Source organism: Camelus bactrianus, chromosome 25 (genome assembly GCF_048773025.1).
Source record: "Camelus bactrianus isolate YW-2024 breed Bactrian camel chromosome 25, ASM4877302v1, whole genome shotgun sequence".
Taxonomy (NCBI): Eukaryota; Metazoa; Chordata; class Mammalia; order Artiodactyla; family Camelidae; genus Camelus; species Camelus bactrianus.
In genome coordinates, this window is record NC_133563.1 from 19,863,499 (window position 1) to 19,870,318 (window position 6,820).

A 6,820-nucleotide genomic window follows, 5' to 3' on the forward strand; every position below is an offset into this window, starting at 1 on the left:
AAAAAAACCGTTTCAGTTTTATAAAAAATTAAAGTTGTTGACATTTATCAAAAGAGTGCTATTGCCTGGTCTCTGTACTATGTGCTTTACATACTTAATTTCAATTAATCTTCACATCTAAGACACACTGTCTTACATTACTCTCGAAATAAGCCTGTGAGGTAGGAGTTATCATCACCTTCATTTAAATGATGAAGAAACTGAGCATCAGAGAGGTTCTGCAACTGCTCAGGATGAGAGATCCAGGGCTTTGGGCTGATCAAGCTCAATTCCAAAGCCAAAATTGGAACCACAATGCTGTTTTCAAATATAGAAAACCCTTAACTAGATATGACATACATGGCCTGAAATCCAGGCCAATGCTAGGCACTATGTCCATACCTCAAAGTGATCTCTCTGAATCATTTATTCTAAGGTACCCTATTTTCACTGTGCAAAATCAAGTAATCAAATTTCAGAGAACACAGTACATAATGATATACAAAGACATCAAATGAGAAATGAAAGTGTCGGTTTTTCAAGGTCAGTGGATAGAGTTGTTAGTCTACAATTTGAAAGGTCTTAGGTTTCTTCTTAAGTAGAAACTCAATCTCAGTTTCTTCTTCTGTAGAATGGGGATAATTACATCCCCCTCAAAGCGCTGTGTGAGAATCAAATTTAAGGATGTACAGAAACTGCATTGCACGGTGCCTGGCACAGAATTAATGTTCAGTAAAGAGTAGTGATTATTAGCCATTTTAGGCAAACCAGCATTGTTCCTAAGAAGAAAGAACTGTTCAAAGCAAACAATGAAATCAGAGTGGATTTCCTGTTCTCTGCCTTTTAAGCTTTTCATCAAAGGCAACACAATGCAGCAGAGCCTCCGAGAACAAGCCCAAGATTGAAGCCTCCTTGTCTGATTAATGCAGTGCTTTGAGCACGAGCAAATAATCTCGAGAAGGTTCAATTCATGCATGGCTTCACTTGAACCAAAGTGGTCAAGGATCTTCAGAGGCTCTCTGCAGCTGAAGAAATCCAAAGAATCAGTTACCCTTAGAATTTAACCTAAAACAAATTCAAAGGCAAAGTGTCATCGAGAAATAGGTTCAGTTTTGGCATGGTAGTGACATCAGTAGCATTTAAACTTATCTGATGATTCAGCGTATTTATTTAGGGATTATTCCTTTATCCATCTAACAAGTTCTTTTTTCCACCTCTGGGAAAGCAACAGCCTAGCAACACAACGAGTTGCTTACCTTTCCCCCTCATGTGTTTACCTTTTCGTGTATATATATGAACACAGGGGACCAGGAACAAAGGCAGTGATGGGAGGGGTTCTGCTTTATATAGAGAAGTGGTATTGTGATATATTTCTGTATTGTTTTATGGATGATCAAGTGTGGGCATGTAGATTATCTCACTTTATCCTCACACAGCAGAGAAGGAAAATGAGGGGCACAGGGTTACATACTTATTCAAAGGCACATGCCACCTAAATGGCAAAGCCCCCATTAGAAGTCTGACCTTGAACCCAGAGTCAGCTAATTTTGCCTCATACCACAGTGCCTGAGTAGTGATATTCACTAACTTTTGTGCAGAGCTTTACAGTTTATAGGGCCCTCTACATTACATAATCCTACTTGATTCTCATAGTATTTTGGAAGCAGAAAAAGTCTTGTCCTCACTGTAAGGAGCAGGAAACAGTCTCAGCTCTCAGGCCATTTCAGATTTGAACTTTATGGTTTCAAAATGTCATTTGTTCATAGATTCATTGATTCATTGATTCAACACATACTTACTGAGCATCTCTTCCATACTAGGAACTTCTCTGAACAGTGACAGGAGAGTAGGGAAGATGACAAACGCTCTGCTTCTATGGAGCTCAGATTCTAGTGGAGGAGGTGAACCATAAAATAATGAACGGATAAAAGTCGATGTTCATGTCCATCAGATAAAGATAAATAGTTTGAAGAAGAGTAAAGAAGAGTGTGGTAGAGGTAGGGAGGGAGGGGGCGACTTCAGACAGAGTGGAGAGGCAGGACCTTTGCAGGTGAGACAGTAGATTAGAGATTTGAATGAAGTGAGCAGCAAGCCAGAAGAGCGAAGCCATGGCTTTTCTGGAAAGATAATGTCAAGGTCAAAGGCACTCCCGCTTAGCTAGCATGCTGGAGGAACCAGAAGATCGCCAGGCAAGCGATGGCTCAGGATGAATACAAGGAGACGAGCATGGAGTGACAGGCAAAGTGTTGGAAGAGCTGGGGCTTTGTCATAGAGCATCACGACTTTTTCAAAGGTCTCACTGGGTTAGGAAAAAATAACTCTAGCATGACGGTCATAAGCCCTTGCAAACTTCCTTTCACTACCAATTCACTGCAGTCTTCCAAGCCATTTCCATTCTTACCAGCTCCTCCCACATCTTTGTAGGTCAGCAAAAGTTTTAACATCATGCCTACTTTAATGAGAGGTGTAGCCATCTCATAAGCAAGAAATCACGAGTATCCATGTTGTGGCCACTGGTTATGAGCAAATAGTTTTCAAGAGCAGAATACAGGGGCCTGAATTCTGGTAATAATGATGTTTTTCTAAGGTAAGTGAATAATTTGAAACAAACCAGTCTACAAAAATAAAGTCAGTTATCAATGCCTGAGGAAAAGTACCACAGTTACTTCATAAATGTATATAGATTCATTGGAAATCCAGGTTTTCATGAGAAATTGATAGTGACATAAACCTGAGTACTGTGCCAATGGGAAGAAACCAGACAGGGGCCTGAGAACCAGAATTATAAAATGTAAGACTGTCCATTTATCTAGTAAAATTCTAGTTAACCTATCATGTATTTCTTTTAAGTCTTGCATTCTCTCCAGCAGGTGTATGGCCAACGTTGCAGTAACACAGGCCTTCTCTAGCAACTAGCTCTGACTGGAACACATCCGCTCATAAAGAGTGAACTGGGCCGTGACAGATAAGCCTCAGTGTCTTTGAAATGTCATCAGCAAATTTCCAATCTCACCTTCTTAAGAAGCCACTTTCTTTCCAGCTGCTTAACAAAGGAATAGCTCGATAGACAATATTCTGATAGGAGGTGGAGCAGTTAAAAGAGGGAGAAGCAGCTGCTGGAATGGAGGATGGAAATATTTCCCCAAACCAATTAACATGTGACAAGTGACATGAAGATTTGTCTTTTAACAGGTATGTGGCTTCTTACTCTGTACTATCTTCAAAGTTTGCTCTAAAATACAGGAAGTGGGTCCATTTAAAGCTTCAGGGTGACCTTCTAGCCCTTTTCACTTGCAAAAGGTTTTTTTCAGAGGGATCGCAAATCTCTAAATCCATAGGTACCTCCATAGCTTCTAATTTACCCTGGAAAGATTAGCAGGCAATAACTGATGATTTTGGGGTGATGCCTTCAGAGTCTGGGAGAGTGTTTCTGAAAGGTGACCAATAAGAGAGCCTTGATTGCGCAAAAAAAAAAAAATAAAGAAAGAAAAGAAAAGGAAAAAAAAGAAAAATGTGATAGTAGCAATTGGAAGGGAAATGTAGGAAAAACACATCTTGCTAACTCTAGAAGTTTTTAAATCTTCAGTTGGCTGAAGATCTCCAATTCTAGTCCCTACTTTGTGTTACTTCCTTCCTCTAGGGTAATAGACTGCCTTCTCTTCTAAGGTAGGGAATTCTTCTAAATTCTATCTGTGGCCTTTACATTCCTTTACATTTTCAATAATTACTGTTTAAAATATCTTGTTTAGGACTTGATATTATAGACTGACGTTCTTTACATATGGATATTCAAGAATAATTTAAAAATTTTTTATTTTTTGTTGAAGTGTAGTTGATTTACAATGTTTATTTCAGTTGTACAGCAAAGTGATTCAGTTATACATATACATACATATATTTTTTCAGATTTTTTTCATTATAGCTTATTACAAGAAACTGAATACAGTTCTCTGTCCTGTGCTATACAGTAGGTCCTAGTTGTTTATCTATTTTATATATAGTAATGTATGTTTGTTAATCCCAAACTCCTAATTTGTCCCTCCCCCCTTCTTTGCCTTTGGTAATAACCATTGTTTGTTTTCTATGTGCATGAGTCTATTTCTGGTTTATAAATAAAATGTGTATCTTTTTTTTAGATTCCACATATAAGTGATATCATATGACATTTGTCTTTCTCTGTCTGACTTACTTCACTTAAAATTATCATCTCTAGGTCCATCCATATTGCTGCAAATGGTATTATTTCACTCTTTTTATGGCTGAACAATATTCCATTGTATGTATATGTATACATCTTCTTTATCCATTCATCTGTGGATGGACATTTAGGCTGTTACCATGTCTTGGCTATTGTAAATAGTGCTGCTATGAACATTGGGGTGCAGCCACTATCAAGAAATGTTTGACACTCTTAGAGATAATCCCTTCATCTTTGTATTTAGTTTTATATGTATTTATATTTTATTGTTATTTTATCCTTTGGTTTTACAAACATGGTTTCACTGCTTAATCTATACAAATGACTTATGCTGAACTGGCACCCCAAAAATTAAATCCTAGTCATGCTTATTAATATAAGACCCACTCTTAAGAAAATGGTCACTCTACTATCAGCCAGATTTCTGTGGCGTATTTCACATTACTTCACTCAACCTGGTATCTTACATGTGTTTAAAAGCTGATGAAGGTAAGGAAGAAATATGACTTCTTCAATGAAGGATCAAAACAATTAAAGTGTTAAAATAAAAAGCCAAAAATGTTGTTCTTCTTCTGGGAATTTTTGTAGCATCAGTCAGAGAAAACATGTTTGGACAGTTCTAAACATAGAATAACTCCCCCCTCCCTAATTCACTGGAGGGAAGACAAATCCCAACATAGTGATGCAGGTACCAAAACATAAGAATCAAGCACTTGGCGACTGAAGTCATGGAAGCAGTTGATAGGAAATATACACAATCGACATTACATTCTGCCACTCACACATAGTAAATCATCCGCCTTTAATAACAGAACAGATTCCCACTGGATGTGTCCTCCCTTGTTTAAAAAAAAATGATGACAGCTAATCATTTCTGCCCTCTGTGAGCACAGACAAGACAAAACATTAGAAAAACACACACATGGAGAAAAAACCCAAAATTCCATAAAACTCTCACACACATGTCTGCATAAACTTTGAACGTTGCTACCTCATTCTCCAGTCTTTTCAAGGGGCCAAGTAAGATCTGGAGAAGAGTGGAGGTGTTGACTTTTCCACACAGGATATCAGTGAAGCTGCTGAATAAAAATCAGATCGTAAAAGCAATGTGACGACAGGAAGTCACAGTGAAGAATTTTAAAATATTGCCACCAGCACAAACAAACGCATCTAAACAAAAATACCAATATGATACATTACTGAATACAGTAGTCATGATGACTAGTAGCAGAGTCTCAACACGACTGCCCTTCACTTCAACCTGTTTCGGTAACTCATATCAACTAAGCACAAATTCTGAAAATTGGATATAGTTAGAATTGTAATCATATATTCATTCTAGCTCGAACTGTACTGAAACCTTCGAAACCTTGAGAAAAGAGTTTATAAGGGTCTTAGACAGCAGATCCAACCAATCTCATTCATGGTTAAGGATAAATAATATGAAGCCCAAACAAGGAAACTGATTTGTCCAAGTCACCACAATTTCTGGAAAATTGACTGAAAATTCACCTCTAGTCTAGTGCTCTTTCTTCCATATCTCATTTCCATTTTTTGAGTCCTCCTCTAATAGCAGATTAGAAATTAAGAATATGTACATTTTTCTTTTTGCTTAAAATATTGTCATTTTTGATAAGACTAAGAATAAAAGACTGATGATGACTATAAGGTTTTGAGCACCTACCATTTGATCTGATAGTTACACAACAACTCTAACTTTTTGTGCAATATTATGATAACCCGGTTTGCAGATGGGAAAACTATGGCTCAGAAGATTAAATAACTTTCAGGATGTCACGAGGCAGAACTAGCATTCATATACCAGTTTATCTTAATCTGAAGTCCATATTCTTTCTATTTGACATCATTACCTCTTTTAACCTCTTAGTATTTGGGGGGACATGTCAAGAACTCCAAAGCAGAGCCGATAATTGAAAACTTGGCTAATCATGCCAGAATCTACTGTTCAGTCATTCAAACATTCTCCAAAACTCATTCTTCTGGTCAAGATGATTAGAGATCTTGCATCTAAAATAGCCTTCCCAACCAAGAACCCTTAGCAACTTTATAAACATGGAAGTGATTGATTGAATTTTATTTTTTAAAATGATGATAAAACAGTAGTCACTGAGAGAAAGGCTGGTGAAAATTTTATAATCTAGTAAAAGTCCCCTCAGGCTGGTGATCATACTACCCTAGCTGACATAGATTATGTCAGCCTTGCAGATGGTGTTAAAAAAAATAACCCTATGTCCATATGAGATCAAAACACCAAGACTGAATTTAACCCAGATGCTTGGCACCGTGTGGACATAACCTATGTCATATCTTCCATTTTCTGTTGAAGGCAGTAGAGGAAGGGTGTGACTACACACAGTTGTTAAAGGGATGATATTTCCAGGCAAGCTTGCATTAATGCTTTAGGTTTTTGTTTTTTCTTGTTTTTTCTCTCCCTCCTCTGTTTAAATTCCTAAAATGCATCAGACCTCGTGAGTTTCAGGCAGACATACTCTGTTAGGAGTTGAAGGAAGATTTGCACATTTCTTCTCTGACATGTGGACAAGCAGACGCTCAGTTGCAGAGTTTCGACTGCTCACTGGCTTTCTTTGTCTTCCTTCACACATAAACCCTTGCCAATTTCCC